The 16,661-nt window shown below is 42.4% G+C and overlaps 11 non-coding genes across 11 annotated transcripts; 4 read left to right on the top strand and 7 right to left on the bottom strand.

Annotated features, from left to right (window-relative positions):
* The first annotated feature begins 1,462 nt into the window (after nucleotides 1–1,462).
* On the top strand, nucleotides 1,463–1,544 carry trnas-gcu (transfer RNA serine (anticodon GCU)). Its single transcript has one exon. It is a non-coding gene; the product is annotated as a tRNA-Ser (tRNA).
* Nucleotides 1,545–1,701: 157 nt separating this feature from the next.
* trnat-agu (transfer RNA threonine (anticodon AGU)) lies at nucleotides 1,702–1,775 on the bottom strand. The gene has a single exon. It is a non-coding gene; the product is annotated as a tRNA-Thr (tRNA).
* Nucleotides 1,776–3,271: 1,496 nt separating this feature from the next.
* Nucleotides 3,272–3,343, bottom strand: trnae-cuc (transfer RNA glutamic acid (anticodon CUC)). The gene has a single exon. It is a non-coding gene; the product is annotated as a tRNA-Glu (tRNA).
* Nucleotides 3,344–5,017: 1,674 nt separating this feature from the next.
* On the top strand, nucleotides 5,018–5,099 carry trnas-gcu (transfer RNA serine (anticodon GCU)). The gene has a single exon. It is a non-coding gene; the product is annotated as a tRNA-Ser (tRNA).
* A 157-nt stretch (nucleotides 5,100–5,256) lies between these two features.
* trnat-agu (transfer RNA threonine (anticodon AGU)) lies at nucleotides 5,257–5,330 on the bottom strand. The gene has a single exon. It is a non-coding gene; the product is annotated as a tRNA-Thr (tRNA).
* A 1,495-nt stretch (nucleotides 5,331–6,825) lies between these two features.
* On the bottom strand, nucleotides 6,826–6,897 carry trnae-cuc (transfer RNA glutamic acid (anticodon CUC)). Its single transcript has one exon. It is a non-coding gene; the product is annotated as a tRNA-Glu (tRNA).
* Nucleotides 6,898–8,571: 1,674 nt separating this feature from the next.
* trnas-gcu (transfer RNA serine (anticodon GCU)) lies at nucleotides 8,572–8,653 on the top strand. The gene has a single exon. It is a non-coding gene; the product is annotated as a tRNA-Ser (tRNA).
* Nucleotides 8,654–8,809: 156 nt separating this feature from the next.
* Nucleotides 8,810–8,883, bottom strand: trnat-agu (transfer RNA threonine (anticodon AGU)). The gene has a single exon. It is a non-coding gene; the product is annotated as a tRNA-Thr (tRNA).
* Nucleotides 8,884–10,379: 1,496 nt separating this feature from the next.
* trnae-cuc (transfer RNA glutamic acid (anticodon CUC)) lies at nucleotides 10,380–10,451 on the bottom strand. The gene has a single exon. It is a non-coding gene; the product is annotated as a tRNA-Glu (tRNA).
* A 1,643-nt stretch (nucleotides 10,452–12,094) lies between these two features.
* trnas-gcu (transfer RNA serine (anticodon GCU)) lies at nucleotides 12,095–12,176 on the top strand. The gene has a single exon. It is a non-coding gene; the product is annotated as a tRNA-Ser (tRNA).
* A 155-nt stretch (nucleotides 12,177–12,331) lies between these two features.
* trnat-agu (transfer RNA threonine (anticodon AGU)) lies at nucleotides 12,332–12,405 on the bottom strand. The gene has a single exon. It is a non-coding gene; the product is annotated as a tRNA-Thr (tRNA).
* Nucleotides 12,406–16,661: the final 4,256 nt, after the last annotated feature.

The following is a 16,661-nucleotide window of genomic DNA, read 5'->3' as shown; positions in this document are numbered from 1 at the left end:
GATTAAAATATACTAAAATGGCCAAGCACATATATAAAACATAAAAACGAAATATTGGTCGCAATAACAAGAATAGTTGCATCAATAGCAGCAGTATTCACAATGATTATCACAATTCAAATATAGATTTAGCTACAGCAATAGCAACAACAATGGGCAAATAGCTATAGCCATAACAGGAGTAGCTATCACAACTTAAATATAGGTTCGGCTACAGAAATAACCTGCTATATATCAATATCAGTAACGTTGGAAATGGTTACAGCAACAAACGTAATGTAATTGTCTAACAGCAGCAATCAATAAGAAAAGTTTACAACAATAGAAAGTCCCAAAGCCGTCTTCTCTGTGTTCCACGGTGGCATTAGCTGAGACTCGAATAGGCTACAACAGCTCTGGTTAGTGAGGGCCGTCACTGGAGACGTTTCTCTAAGAAAGTAAAACAAAATAAAAGAACTTCGGCTAAGCAATCCAAATTGTCGAAAGCAGGGCGATGCAGCAAGCACACACACAGCAGCAAAAGATTGCACACTTCACTTAGCGAGGGGGGAGGTATATTCGCCTCTTCCCCTCTAAATGCTCAATCCGCCTTAAACAGCGAACTCAACGCCTTCCCTCTCAGTTGCTTCCGGAGTTGGGTCTCTCAGCGGCAGCGACCTGCTGTACAAGTCCCTTGGTCAGATCCCTCAGGTAATTTCTCGCCTCTGTGTCCGTGTCTCCACAGCTGTGCGTTCCCGTGTCTCTTTGCCTGGAGCTCGCTCTGCTCTCTCAATCTGTCCGTCTCTTAAAACCATTTATTTAATTAAAAATAATAAGACCCACGTGCGGAATGCGCTTTAAAAGCAACATATTAATTGTCAATTAGGTGGAGAGGCAGTCTAGGCAAGTTATTATTATTACTATTATTTATTTCTTAGCAGACGCCCTTATCCAGGGCGACTTACAATTGTTACAAGATATCACATTATACATTATACAGATATCACATTATTTTTACATACAGTTACCCATTTATATAGTTGGGTTTTTACTGGAGCAATCTAGGTAAAGTACCTTGCTCAAGGGTACAACAGCATTGTCCCCCACTGGGGATTAAACCCACAACTCTCCGGTCAAGGTTCCAGAGCTCTAAACACTACTCCACACAAGTGCCGTGATTCAAAATTAGTGAAAATAAACAATAGCCAAACACACAATCAATAATAAATCGTGCAGTGAAAATACAAAATCATATCGTGATTTAAATTAAAAAAAAACAAGCACGCATGTATATAAACACAAAATAAAAAAAGAAAATAATAAAGTGTAAATGCACACCTGCAACACAATGACAGACAATGAATCATAATGAACTGCCATAATAAAGTGTGCTCCTTAGGAGAGATTAGACGGCTTCTACACCCGCGCTGTGAACAAATAGTGAGTGTTTCATCCTCTTTGGTTTGAGCAACTGGTTTTTGGGGACGAGGTGGCCGAGTGGTTAAGGCGATGGACTGCTAATCCATTGTGCTCTGCACGCGTGGGTTCGAATCCCATCCTCGTCGTAGCTTTTTCTTTTATTATTATCACTGTTTCTCGTTCTCTTTTTTTTGGCAAAAGTGTTTATCCTGCGACTATAGGACAGTATTGGTCTGTGTTAGAGTTGTTCCCCAACAGTAACACAAAAACAGCCTAAACTTTGCTGAAAAATAGTATAACCAAAGGCACCGCTGGGATTTGAACCCAGGATCTCCTGTTTACTAGACAGGCGCTTTAACCATCTAAGCCACGGCGCCCTGCCACACGCAAAGAAATATGTGTCAGAGACCTGTGAAATGAAACCTATCAGGGACATTATTGCCTTTACTGTCATTCTCTACTGCAATGCAGGACTGTAAAATTAACCGCGCGACATTTCTGAAATTAATCTGAAACACTTGAAAATGCGTATTACTTGTTATTAAACAATTTCCGACCTCAGATATCGGAATCTGCATTGTATTTTATATGACCGATTGTACCCTCTTTGTCTAGATATATGACATTTGGTAGTTCACATGATCAAAACATATGGTTAAATTGAGGTCACACCGAGACTTGAACCCGGATGGCTGGATTCACAGTCCAGAGTGCTAACCTTTACAACATGGAACCTCTGCTGAGCACCCTGGAGATGAATGGCTGTAACATCCTCAGCTCCCAGGTGTTAAATCCCCTACTGCTGACAACCCCTGGACCTCAAGGCTTTCTCCCCGTTCTGATTGCACACAGTCCTTCAACAAACATCAGTTTCTCCAGTTTGAATCCAAAATGCGACGTTTCATTTCTTGGTTCATACTGGCAGCAGGTCTCGAAAACTGCACTATCAGCACCCAATCGTGCACCACAAACACTGCTTACATTCAAATAAGACACATGTTCATTGACAATATATGTATTACACATGTAGATTTAGAAACTGTTTTAATAACATCGGCATTGCTCATTTAAAATAAGAAACATTTGCTTAAAAATTAAACACGTTGCATCTTTACAAGTGAAAATACACTTTCAAACACAAATTCCTCCATTTGACCCTCATAAGGACACGACCGGACCCCAGCAATAAAACGACATATAACTAACACGTGGAGTAAATGAATGAATAAAAATGTGTATAGGAACACTTTATTTTGCTTTTCCTTTACCTCTAGCCATCGTTTGGCATAATGTGTTGTTTATGCAAGATGGATAAGACGCCCAATGCGCACAGCTGTCTCCTAGCAAGTGAAGGCACCACTGTATTCTGGACGCTGTAGTTTATTCTAGGAACAAGACACCTGGGCGTGTTAGATATCAGGGGAAATCGTGGAGCCTCCTCTTTCGTTTGGTATGTGGACTGCGTGCCTAGCTCTTTCCGTTTTTGAGTTACAGGTACTTGAACGCACCTACCGATTTGCTGCGCGTCACAGCACTGGAGCACTGAATGAGAGGGTGCGTAGGATAATCCCGTGACTCTTTTTAGTCGGTACTTATTGTGTTAACTGTGTGATTGTGTAGAGGGGGGTCGTTAGACTACAGCTGTCCTCTCGCTTGTAACGAGCAATTGTAAACTCCTTTTCTGCAGTCTGAGAAGAAGATAATGCCAAAAGGGGTTGTGAATCAATGTGCAAAGTCTCTATAATAATAATATAAAGGATGCGCTTTTAATTGAATGCAGTCGGGCCACAGCCAAGAATTAGACATATCTACATCTGATTAATGAAGAGTAAGAGAGTGGTTTTAATCGGAATAATAATAGGCATAAAAGAACTTCCCTGACCGGGAATCGAACCCGGGCCGCGGCGGTGAGAGCGCCGAATCCTAACCACTAGACCACCAGGGACGTTGCTGAAGGAGTTTGTACGGCTGGCCAGGAATTTCTTTGCTATCAACGCTGTCGCATCAAAAACGGAACAGCCCCCAGGCCCTGCGCAATTGTTACAGGTGTCACTAGGACAGGTTCGTAATACCGGGGTAGCAACACCGTGGAAATGCAGACAAGGAAGCCAGACAATAAATCATGAAAGGGATTCATTTAAATTATTAAAACAATCAGATTAAAATATACTAAAATGGCCAAGCACATATATAAAACATAAAAACGAAATATTGGTCGCAATAACAAGAATAGTTGGATCAATAGCAGCAGTATTCACAATGATTATCACAATTCAAATATAGATTTAGCTACAGCAATAGCAACAACAATGGGCAAATAGCTATAGCCATAACAGGAGTAGCTATCACAACTTAAATATAGGTTCGGCTACAGAAATAACCTGCTATATATCAATATCAGTAACGTTGGAAATGGTTACAGCAACAAACGTAATGTAATTGTCTAATAGCAGCAATCAATAAGAAAAGTTTACAACAATAGAAAGTCCCAAAGCCGTCTTCTCTGTGTTCCACGGTGGCATTAGCTGAGACTCGAATAGGCTACAACAGCTCTGGTTAGTGAGGGCCGTCACTGGAGACGTTTCTCTAAGAAAGTAAAACAAAATAAAAGAACTTCGGCTAAGCAATCCAAATTGTCGAAAGCAGGGCGATGCAGCAAGCACACACACAGCAGCAAAAGATTGCACACTTCACTTAGCGAGGGGGGAGGTATATTCGCCTCTTCCCCTCTAAATGCTCAATCCGCCTTAAACAGCGAACTCAACGCCTTCCCTCTCAGTTGCTTCCGGAGTTGGGTCTCTCAGCGGCAGCGACCTGCTGTACAAGTCCCTTGGTCAGATCCCTCAGGTAATTTCTCGCCTCTGTGTCCGTGTCTCCACAGCTGTGCGTTCCCGTGTCTCTTTGCCTGGAGCTCGCTCTGCTCTCTCAATCTGTCCGTCTCTTAAAACCATTTATTTAATTAAAAATAATAAGACCCACGTGCGGAATGCGCTTTAAAAGCAACATATTAATTGTCAATTAGGTGGAGAGGCAGTCTAGGCAAGTTATTATTATTACTATTATTTATTTCTTAGCAGACGCCCTTATCCAGGGCGACTTACAATTGTTACAAGATATCACATTATACATTATACAGATATCACATTATTTTTACATACAGTTACCCATTTATATAGTTGGGTTTTTACTGGAGCAATCTAGGTAAAGTACCTTGCTCAAGGGTACAACAGCATTGTCCCCCACTGGGGATTAAACCCACAACTCTCCGGTCAAGGTTCCAGAGCTCTAAACACTACTCCACACAAGTATCGTGATTCAAAATTAGTGAAAATAAACAATAGCCAAACACACAATCAATAATAAATCGTGCAGTGAAAATACAAAATCATATCGTGATTTAAATTAAAAAAAAACAAGCACGCATGTATATAAACACAAAATAAAAAAAGAAAATAATAAAGTGTAAATGCACACCTGCAACACAATGACAGACAATGAATCATAATGAACTGCCATAATAAAGTGTGCTCCTTAGGAGAGATTAGACGGCTTCTACACCCGCGCTGTGAACAAATAGTGAGTGTTTCATCCTCTTTTGTTTGAGCAACTGGTTTTTGGGGACGAGGTGGCCGAGTGGTTAAGGCGATGGACTGCTAATCCATTGTGCTCTGCACGCGTGGGTTCGAATCCCATCCTCGTCGTAGCTTTTTCTTTTATTATTATCACTGTTTCTCGTTCTCTTTTTTTTGGCAAAAGTGTTTATCCTGCGACTATAGGACAGTATTGGTCTGTGTTAGAGATGTTCCCCAACAGTAACACAAAAACAGCCTAAACTTTGCTGAAAAATAGTATAACCAAAGGCACCGCTGGGATTTGAACCCAGGATCTCCTGTTTACTAGACAGGCGCTTTAACCATCTAAGCCACGGCGCCCTGCCACACGCAAAGAAATATGTGTCAGAGACCTGTGAAATGAAACCTATCAGGGACATTATTGCCTTTACTGTCATTCTCTACGCAATGCAGGACTGTAAAATTAACCGCGCGACATTTCTGAAATTAATCTGAAACACTTGAAAATGCGTATTACTTGTTATTAAACAATTTCCGACCTCAGATATCGGAATCTGCATTGTATTTTATATGACCGATTGTACCCTCTTTGTCTAGATATATGACATTTGGTAGTTCACATGATCAAAACATATGGTTAAATTGAGGTCACACCGAGACTTGAACCCGGATGGCTGGATTCAGAGTCCAGAGTGCTAACCTTTACAACATGGAACCTCTGCTGAGCACCCTGGAGATGAATGGCTGTAACATCCTCATCTCCCAGGTGTTAAATCCCCTACTGCTGACAACCCCTGGACCGCAAGGCTTTCTCCCCGTTCTGATTGCACACAGTCCTTCAACAAACATCAGTTTCTCCAGTTTGAATCCAAAATGCGACGTTTCATTTCTTGGTTCATACTGGCAGCAGGTCTCGAAAACTGCACTATCAGCACCCAATCGTGCACCACAAACACTGCTTACATTCAAATAAGACACATGTTCATTGACAATATATGTATTACACATGTAGATTTAGAAACTGTTTTAATAACATCGGCATTCCTCATTTAAAATAAGAAACATTTGCTTAAAAATTAAACACGTTGCATCTTTACAAGTGAAAATACACTTTCAAACACAAATTCCTCCATTTGACCCTCATAAGGACACGACCGGACCCCAGCAATAAAACGACATATAACTAACACGTGGAGTAAATGAATGAATAAAAATGTGTATAGGAACACTTTATTTTGCTTTTCCTTTACCTCTAGCCATCGTTTGGCATAATGTGTTGTTTATGCAAGATGGATAAGACGCCCAATGCGCACAGCTGTCTCCTAGCAAGTGAAGGCACCACTGTATTCTGGACGCTGTAGTTTATTCTAGGAACAAGACACCTGGGCGTGTTAGATATCACGGGAAATCGTGGAGCCTCCTCTTTCGTTTGGTATGTGGACTGCGTGCCTAGCTCTTTCCGTTTTTGAGTTACTGGTACTTGAACGCACCTACCGATTTGCTGCGCGTCACAGCACTGGAGCACTGAATGAGAGGGTGCGTAGGATAATCCCGTGACTCTTTTTAGTCGGTACTTATTGTGTTAACTGTGTGATTGTGTAGAGGGGGGTCGTTAGACTACAGCTGTCCTCTCGCTTGTAACGAGCAATTGTAAACTCCTTTTCTGCAGTCTGAGAAGAAGATAATGCCAAAAGGGGTTGTGAATCAATGTGCAAAGTCTCTATAATAATAATATAAAGGATGCGCTTTTAATTGAATGCAGTCGGGGCACAGCCAAGAATTAGACATATCTACATCTGATTAATGAAGAGTAAGAGAGTGGTTTTAATCGGAATAATAATAGGCATAAAAGAACTTCCCTGACCGGGAATCGAACCCGGGCCGCGGCGGTGAGAGCGCCGAATCCTAACCACTAGACCACCAGGGACGTTGCTGAAGGAGTTTGTACGGCTGGCCAGGAATTTCTTTGCTATCAACGCTGTCGCATCAAAAACGGAACAGCCCCCAGGCCCTGCGCAATTGTTACAGGTGTCACTAGGACAGGTTCGTAATACCGGGGTAGCAACACCGTGGAAATGCAGACAAGGAAGCCAGACAATAAATCATGAAAGGGATTCATTTAAATTATTAAAACAATCAGATTAAAATATACTAAAATGGCCAAGCACATATATAAAACATAAAAACGAAATATTGGTCGCAATAACAAGAATAGTTGGATCAATAGCAGCAGTATTCACAATGATTATCACAATTCAAATATAGATTTAGCTACAGCAATAGCAACAACAATGGGCAAATAGCTATAGCCATAACAGGAGTAGCTATCACAACTTAAATATAGGTTCGGCTACAGAAATAACCTGCTATATATCAATATCAGTAACGTTGGAAATGGTTACAGCAACAAACGTAATGTAATTGTCTAACAGCAGCAATCAATAAGAAAAGTTTACAACAATAGAAAGTCCCAAAGCCGTCTTCTCTGTGTTCCACGGTGGCATTAGCTGAGACTCGAATAGGCTACAACAGCTCTGGTTAGTGAGGGCCGTCACTGGAGACGTTTCTCTAAGAAAGTAAAACAAAATAAAAGAACTTCGGCTAAGCAATCCAAATTGTCGAAAGCAGGGCGATGCAGCAAGCACACACACAGCAGCAAAAGATTGCACACTTCACTTAGCGAGGGGGGAGGTATATTCGCCTCTTCCCCTCTAAATGCTCAATCCGCCTTAAACAGCGAACTCAACGCCTTCCCTCTCAGTTGCTTCCGGAGTTGGGTCTCTCAGCGGCAGCGACCTGCTGTACAAGTCCCTTGGTCAGATCCCTCAGGTAATTTCTCGCCTCTGTGTCCGTGTCTCCACAGCTGTGCGTTCCCGTGTCTCTTTGCCTGGAGCTCGCTCTGCTCTCTCAATCTGTCCGTCTCTTAAAACCATTTATTTAATTAAAAATAATAAGACCCACGTGCGGAATGCGCTTTAAAAGCAACATATTAATTGTCAATTAGGTGGAGAGGCAGTATAGGCAAGTTATTATTATTACTATTATTTATTTCTTAGCAGACGCCCTTATCCAGGGCGACTTACAATTGTTACAAGATATCACATTATACATTATACAGATATCACATTATTTTTACATACAGTTACCCATTTATATAGTTGGGTTTTTACTGGAGCAATCTAGGTAAAGTACCTTGCTCAAGGGTACAACAGCATTGTCCCCCACTGGGGATTAAACCCACAACCCTCCGGTCAAGGTTCCAGAGCTCTAACCACTACTCCACACAAGTGCCGTGATTCAAAATTAGTGAAAATAAACAATAGCCAAACACACAATCAATAATAAATCGTGCAGTGAAAATACAAAATCATATCGTGATTTAAATTAAAAAAAAACAAGTACGCATGTATATAAAGACAAAATAAAAAAAGAAAATAATAAAGTGTAAATGCACACCTGCAACACAATGACAGACAATGAATCATAATGAACTGCCATAATAAAGTGTGCTCCTTAGGAGAGATTAGACGGCTTCTACACCCGCGCTGTGAACAAATAGTGAGTGTTTCATCCTCTTTGGTTTGAGCAACTGTTTTTTGTGGACGAGGTGGCCGAGTGGTTAAGGCGATGGACTGCTAATCCATTGTGCTCTGCACGCGTGGGTTCGAATCCCATCCTCGTCGTAGCTTTTTCTTTTATTATTATTACTGTTTCTCGTTCTCTTTTTTTGGCAAAAGTGTTTATCCTGCGACTATAGGACAGTATTGGTCTGTGTTAGAGATGTTCCCCAACAGTAACACAAAAACAGCCTAAACTTTGCTGAAAAATAGTATAACCAAAGGCACCGCTGGGATTTGAACCCAGGATCTCCTGTTTACTAGACAGGCGCTTAAACCATCTAAGCCACGGCGCCCTGCCACACGGAAAGAAATATGTGTCAGAGACCTGTGAAATGAAACCTATCAGGGACATTATTGCCTTTACTGTCATTCTCTACTGCAATGCAGGACTGTAAAATTAAGCGCGCGACATTTCTGAAATTAATCTGAAACACTTGAAAATGCGTATTACTTGTTATTAAACAATTTCCGACCTCAGATATCGGAATCTGCATTGTATTTTATATGACCGATTGTACCCTCTTTGTCTAGATATATGACATTTGGTAGTTCACATGATCAAAACATATGGTTAAATTGAGGTCACACCGAGACTTGAACCCGGATGGCTGGATTCAGAGTCCAGAGTGCTAACCTTTACAACATGGAACCTCTGCTGAGCACCCTGGAGATGAATGGCTGTAACATCCTCAGCTCCCAGGTGTTAAATCCCCTACTGCTGACAACCCCTGGACCGCAAGGCTTTCTCCCCGTTCTGATTGCACACAGTCCTTCAACAAACATCAGTTTCTCCAGTTTGAATCCAAAATGCGACGTTTCATTTCTTAGTTCATACTGGCAGCAGGTCTCTAAAACTGCACTATCAGCACCCAATCGTGCACCACAAACACTGCTTACATTCAAATAAGACACATGTTCATTGACAATATATGTATTACACATGTAGATTTAGAAACTGTTTTAATAACATCGGCATTCCTCATTTAAAATAAGAAACATTTGCTTAAAAATTAAACACGTTGCATCTTTACAAGTGAAAATACACTTTCAAACACAAATTCCTCCATTTGACCCTCATAAGGACACGACCGGAACCCAGCAATAAAACGACATATAACTAACACGTGGAGTAAATGAATGAATAAAAATGTGTATAGGAACACTTTATTTTGCTTTTCCTTTACCTCTAGCCATCGTTTGGCATAATGTGTTGTTTATGCAAGATGGATAAGACGCCCAATGCGCACAGCTGTCTCCTAGCAAGTGAAGGCACCACTGTATTCTGGACGCTGTAGTTTATTCTAGGAACAAGACACCTGGGCGTGTTAGATATCACGGGAAATCGTGGAGCCTCCTCTTTCGTTTGGTATGTGGACTTCGTGCCTAGCTCTTTCCGTTTTTGAGTTACAGGTACTTGAACGCACCTACCGATTTGCTGCGCGTCACAGCACTGGAGCACTGAATGAGAGGGTGCGTAGGATAATCCCGTGACTCCTTTTAGTCGGTACTTATTGTGTTAACTGTGTGATTGTGTAGCGGGGGGTCGTTAGACTACAGCTGTCCTCTCGCTTGTAACGAGCAATTGTAAACTCCTTTTCTGCAGTCTGAGAAGAAGATAATGCCAAAAGGGGCTGTGAATCAATGTGCAAAGTCTCTATAATAATAATATAAAGGATGCGCTTTTAATTGAATGCAGTCGGGCCACAGCCAAGAATTAGACATATCTACATCTGATTAATGAAGAGTAAGAGAGTGGTTTTAATCGGAATAATAATAGGCATAAAAGAACTTCCCTGACCGGGAATCGAACCCGGGCCGCGGCGGTGAGAGCGCCGAATCCTAACCACTAGACCACCAGGGATGTTGCTGACGGAGTTTGTACGGCTGGCCAGGAATTTCTTTGCTATCAACGCTGTCGCATCAAAAACGGATCAGCCCCCAGGCCCTGCGCAATTGTTACAGGTGTCACTAGGACAGGTTCGTAATACCGGGGTAGCAACACCGTGGAAATGCAGACAAGGAAGCCAGACAATAAATCATGAAAGGGATTCATTTAAATTATTAAAACAATCAGATTTAAATATACTAAAATGGCCAAGCACATATATAAAACATAAAAACGAAATATTGGTCGCAATAACAAGAATAGTTGGATCAATAGCAGCAGTATTCACAATGATTATCACAATTCAAATATAGATTTAGCTACAGCAATAGCAACAACAATGGGCAAATAGCTATAGCCATAACAGGAGTAGCTATCACAACTTAAATATAGGTTCGGCTACAGAAATAACCTGCTATATATCAATATCAGTAACGTTGGAAATGGTTACAGCAACAAACGTAATGTAATTGTCTAACAGCAGCAATCAATAAGAAAAGTTTACAACAATAGAAAGTCCCAAAGCCGTCTTCTCTGTGTTCCACGGTGGCATTAGCTGAGACTCGAATAGGCTACAACAGCTCTGGTTAGTGAGGGCCGTCACTGGAGACGTTTCTCTAAGAAAGTAAAACAAAATAAAAGAACTTCGGCTAAGCAATCCAAATTGTTGAAAGCAGGGCGATGCAGCAAGCACACACACAGCAGCAAAAGATTGCACACTTCACTTAGCGAGGGGGGAGGTATATTCGCCTCTTCCCCTCTAAATGCTCAATCCGCCTTAAACAGCGAACTCAACGCCTTCCCTCTCAGTTGCTTCCGGAGTTGGGTCTCTCAGCGGCAGCGACCTGCTGTACAAGTCCCTTGCTCAGATCCCTCAGGTAATTTCTCGCCTCTGTGTCCGTGTCTCCACAGCTGTGCGTTCCCGTGTCTCTTTGCCTGGAGCTCGCTCTGCTCTCTCAATCTGTCCGTCTCTTAAAACCATTTATTTAATTAAAAATAATAAGACCCACGTGCGGAATGCGCTTTAAAAGCAACATATTAATTGTCAATTAGGTGGAGAGGCAGTCTAGGCAAGTTATTATTACTTATTTCTTAGCAGACGCCCTTAACCAGTGCAACTTCCAATTATTACAAGATATCACATTATTTTTACATACAGTTACCCATTTATATAGTTGGGTTTTTACTGGAGCAATCTAGGTAAAGTACCTTGCTCAAGGGTACAACAGCATTGTCCCCCACTGGGGATTAAACCCACAACCCTCCGGTCAAGGTTCCAGAGCTCTAACCACTACTCCACACAAGTGCCGTGATTCAAAATTAGTGAAAATAAACAATAGCCAAACACACAATCAATAATAAATCGTGCAGTGAAAATACAAAATCATATCGTGATTTAAATAAAAAAAAAACAAGCACGCATGTATATAAACACAAAATAATAATAAAAAAATAATAAAGTGTAAATGCACACCTGCAACACAATGACAGACAATGAATCATAATGAACTGCCATAATAAAGTGTGCTCCTTAGGAGAGATTAGACGGCTTCTACACCCGCGCTGTGAACAAATAGTGAGTGTTTCATCCTCTTTGGTTTGAGCGACTGGTTTGTGGGGACGAGGTGGCCGAGTGGTTAAGGCGATGGACTGCTAATCCATTGTGCTCTGCACGCGTGGGTTCGAATCCCATCCTCGTCGTAGCTTTTTTTATTATTATTATTACTGTTTCTCATTCTCTTTTTTGGCAAAAGTGTTTATCCTGCGACTATAGGACAGTATTGGTCTGTGTTAGAGATGTTCCCCAACAGTAACACAAAAACAGCCTAAACTTTGCTGAAAAATAGTATAACCAAAGGCACCGCTGGGATTTGAAACCAGGATCTCCTGTTTACTAGACAGGCGCTTTAACCATCTAAGCCACGGCGCCCTGCCACACGCAAAGAAATATGTGTCAGAGACCTGTGAAATGAAACCTATCAGGGACATTATTGCCTTTACTGTCATTTTCTACTGCAATGCAGGACTGTAAAATTAAGCGCGCGACATTTCTGAAATTAACCTGAAACACTTGAAAATGCGTATTACTTGTTATTAAACAATTTCCGACCTCAGATATCGGAATCTGCATTGTATTTTATATGACCGATTGTACCCTCTTTGTCTAGATATATGACATTTGGTAGTTCACATGATCAAAACATATGGTTAAATTGAGGTCACACCGAGACTTGAACTCGGATGGCTGGATTCAGAGTCCAGAGTGCTAACCTTTACAACATGGAACCTCTGCTGAGCACCCTGGAGATGAATGGCTGTAACATCCTCAGCTCCCAGGTGTTAAATCCCCTACTGCTGACAACCCCTGGACCGCAAGGCTTTCTCCCCGTTCTGATTGCACACAGTCCTTCAACAAACATCAGTTTCTCCAGTTTGAATCCAAAATGCGACGTTTCATTTCTTGGTTCATACTGGCAGCAGGTCTCGAAAACTGCACTATCAGCACCCAATCGTGCACCACAAACACTGCTCACATTCAAATAAGACACATGTTCATTGACAATATATGTATTACACATGTAGATTTAGAAACTGTTTTAATAACATTGGCATTGCTCATTTAAAATAAGAAACATTTGCTTAAAAATTAAACACGTTGCATCTTTACAAGTGAAAATACACTTTCAAATACAAATTCCTCCATTTGACCCTCATAAGGACACGACCGGACCCCAGCAATAAAACGACATATAACTAACACGTGGAGTAAATGAATGAATAAAAATGTGTATAGGAACACTTTATTTTGCTTTTCCTTTACCTCTAGCCATCGTTTGGCATAATGTGTTGTTTATGCAAGATGGATAAGACGCCCAATGCGCACAGCTGTCTCCTAGCAAGTGAAGGCACCACTGTATTCTGGACGCTGTAGTTTATTCTAGGAACAAGACACCTGGGCGTGTTAGATATCAGGGGAAATCGTGGAGCCTCCTCTTTCGTTTGGTATGTGGACTGCGTGCCTAGCTCTTTCCGTTTTTGAGTTACAGGTACTTGAACGCACCTACCGATTTGCTGCGCGTCACAGCACTGGACCACTGAATGTGAGGGTGCGTAGGATAATCCCGTGACTCTTTTTAGTCGGTACTTATTATTATTATTATTATTTATTTCTTAGCTGACGCCCTTATCCAGGGCGACTTACAATTGTTACAAGATATCACATTATTTTTACATACAATTCCCCATTTATACAGTTGGGTTTTTACTGGAGCAATCTAGGTAAAGTACCTTGCTCAAGGGTACAACAGCAGTGTCCCCCACTGGGGATTGAACCCACGACCCTCCGGTCAAGAGTCCAGAGCCCTAACCACTACTCCACACTGCTGCCCTACTTATTGTGTTAACTGTGTGATTGTGTAGAGGGGGGTCGTTAGACTACAGCTGTCCTCTCGCTTGTAACGAGCAATTGTAAACTCCTTTTCTGCAGTCTGAGAAGAAGATAATGCCAAAAGGGGTTGTGAATCAATGTGCAAAGTCTCTATAATAATAATATAAAGGATGCGCTTTTAATTGAATGCAGTCGGGCCACAGCCAAGAATTAGACATGATTTCCATAACACGAGAGTAGATGTTAAAACTTCATGCTGATTTGAACTCGGCTCTCGCCAAGATAAGCACCAACTAAGACGTAGCTTTACAGTAACCTAATGTGATCCATATGCGTCTCCATCCATTTACGTTTCCTTCCATATGATGATGTAGATATCCTTCTGTCTGGTGTTAATGGCTGAAGTGTAATGCTGGCTCCAGGGATCAGCTTATTTTGCCTCCCTGGCGCATCAGCACACACAACGGCTGCGATGCTGGCTCCGGGGATCAACCAAAGTGCGGCCTCCCCAGCGCATCAGCATGACAACCGTCTGGATTGAGCTAAGTAGGGTACATCTCTGGGGTTTTCAAGTGGGCACCTTCCATCCTCAGTGTTTCGTCGACTAGCCCACGACACCTCAAGAGGGCTCGACGGTGATTCTGGCGTCCCAGCATCACCCCCCTCCGTCCCCCACTCAACTCAGCCCAGCTTACTTACCTGTCCCCAGCCAGAATCTTTCCGTCTCAACCACAGCCAGTTGCTGCTCCTCTCTGCTGCTTCAGATAAGTTCTTCACTGTGCGACGCAACTCTTGGCCACTGAATCCGACGTCTCTGAGAAACCGGGTTGTAGAGTGTGCCACAAATCCTCGACAACCCACTTCCACTGGGTAAACCCGAACTCTCCAGCCTCGCTGTTCCGCTTCAGTGGCTAGTTGAGCATACCGCAGTTTCTTCCTTTCATACGCCTCATCTACAGCATCCTCCCATGGCACTGTTAACTCTACCAGGTGAACAAGGCGTGCTGATCCAGACCACAAGACAATATCTGGTCGAAGGTTAGTGGTGGCAATCTCAGGTGGAAAAATAAGCCGTTGACCAACATCTGCCAGCATATTCCAGTCTCTAGCAGCTTCCAGTTGTCCTGGGCGAGGATTGGTTTTAACACCTTTTCTTGGTGGTTGCTCTCCTGGGCGGAGGAATGTTGTCTTTTGTGTGTAATGTTTTGATGGAACAGGTGACAACTTATTGGTCATGTTACGCTTGTCTTCCAATGCTAAGGCCAAACATCGCAGCACCTGGTCATGGCGCCAAGTAAACCGTCCTTGGCTAAGAGCCACCTTACATCCTGTCAAAATGTGCCTTAATGTTGCAGGTGATGAACACAAAGGACATGAGGGATCCTCTCCTACCCAGAGGTTTAGGTTCTGTGGTGATGGGAGAACATCATATGTTGACCTGATGAGGAAACTGATCCTGCTCTGTTCCATTGACCATAGGTCTTGCCAGCCAATCTTGCGTTGTTCCACACTCTCCCATCTCATCCATTCTCCCTGTTTGGCCTGGGAAATGGCCTTTATACACCTCATCCTCTCCTCCTGCTTTTGCACCTCGTTGACTACCAGCTTCCTTCTTTGAGCTGGGGCCGCCTTGTGCCATGTAGGAGGAGTTGAACTGAAACCAAGACCCCCCTCTTCCATGCTGAACTTGCCCCATGATATCACCAATTCGAAGGGCAGCCTTTGCATCTTCCACAGCTTTCTTTGCCGCCCACTTTCTTCCAGTTTTCAACACAGGTGCTGCCTCCCTTACGCATTTATCGCGTGACTCTACTAATGTCATTTCCAGTCTGACCTTGGCGCACTTAAACTCCTCGGTTAGAGCAGAGACTGGTAGCTGCAGTATTCCTTTACCATAAAGTCCCACTCTGCTGAGGCAGCGTGTAACTCCCAACCATTTCCTGATGTATGAACTGATTAAAGCTTCCAGCTACTCTACTGTTGTCAAAGAAACCTCGTACACAGTCACTGGCCACAGCAACCTCGGCAGTAGACCAAACTGAAAGCACCAGAGTTTTAGTTTACCTGGTAGAGCGCAGCTGTCTATGCTCTTCAACTCTTCCACTGCTTGTTGTCTAACTTCTCCCACACGAACTGTGTCCTTTAGATCCCCGTCGTACCATCTCCCAAGACTCTTCACTGGCTTCTCAGACACTGTTGGTATTGCCTCACCATTAATGAAGAATGTTTTATCTACTACTTTGCCTTTAATTATAGAGATGCTCCTTGATTTAGTGGGCTTGAATTGCATTCGTGCCCATTCAATGTTATTGGTTAATTTGCCCAATAATCGATTAGTGCAGGCTACTGTTGTAGTCATGGTTGTCATGTCATCCATGTATGCTCGAATTGGTGGTAGTCGCATTCCAGAAGCCAAGCGCTCTCCTCCTACTACCCATTTTGATGCCCTAATGATTACTTCCATTGCCATGGTAAAAGCCAGTGGAGAAATGGTGCATCCTGCCATTATTCCAACCTCTAGGCATTGCCATGTAGTGCTGAATTCTGAAGTTGAAAAACTGAATTGCAAATCTCCAAAATAGGCTTTCACTAAATTTGTTATTGTCATCGGTACACTGAAAAAATCAAATGCTGCCCAAAGTAGTTCATGTGGCACTGAACCATATGCATTAGCCAAATCCAGGAATGTCACATGGAGCTCTTTCCTCTCCTTTTTAGCTGATTGAATTTGTTGCCAGATCACATTGATGTGTTCTAAGCAACCTGGGAAACCTGGAATGCCCGCTTTTTGTATTGAA

Source organism: Acipenser ruthenus, chromosome 21 (genome assembly GCF_902713425.1).
Source record: "Acipenser ruthenus chromosome 21, fAciRut3.2 maternal haplotype, whole genome shotgun sequence".
NCBI lineage: Eukaryota > Metazoa > Chordata > Actinopteri > Acipenseriformes > Acipenseridae > Acipenser > Acipenser ruthenus.
The sequence above is the reverse complement of the archived record's forward strand: the minus strand, read 5'-3'. Positions and strand labels throughout refer to the sequence as shown.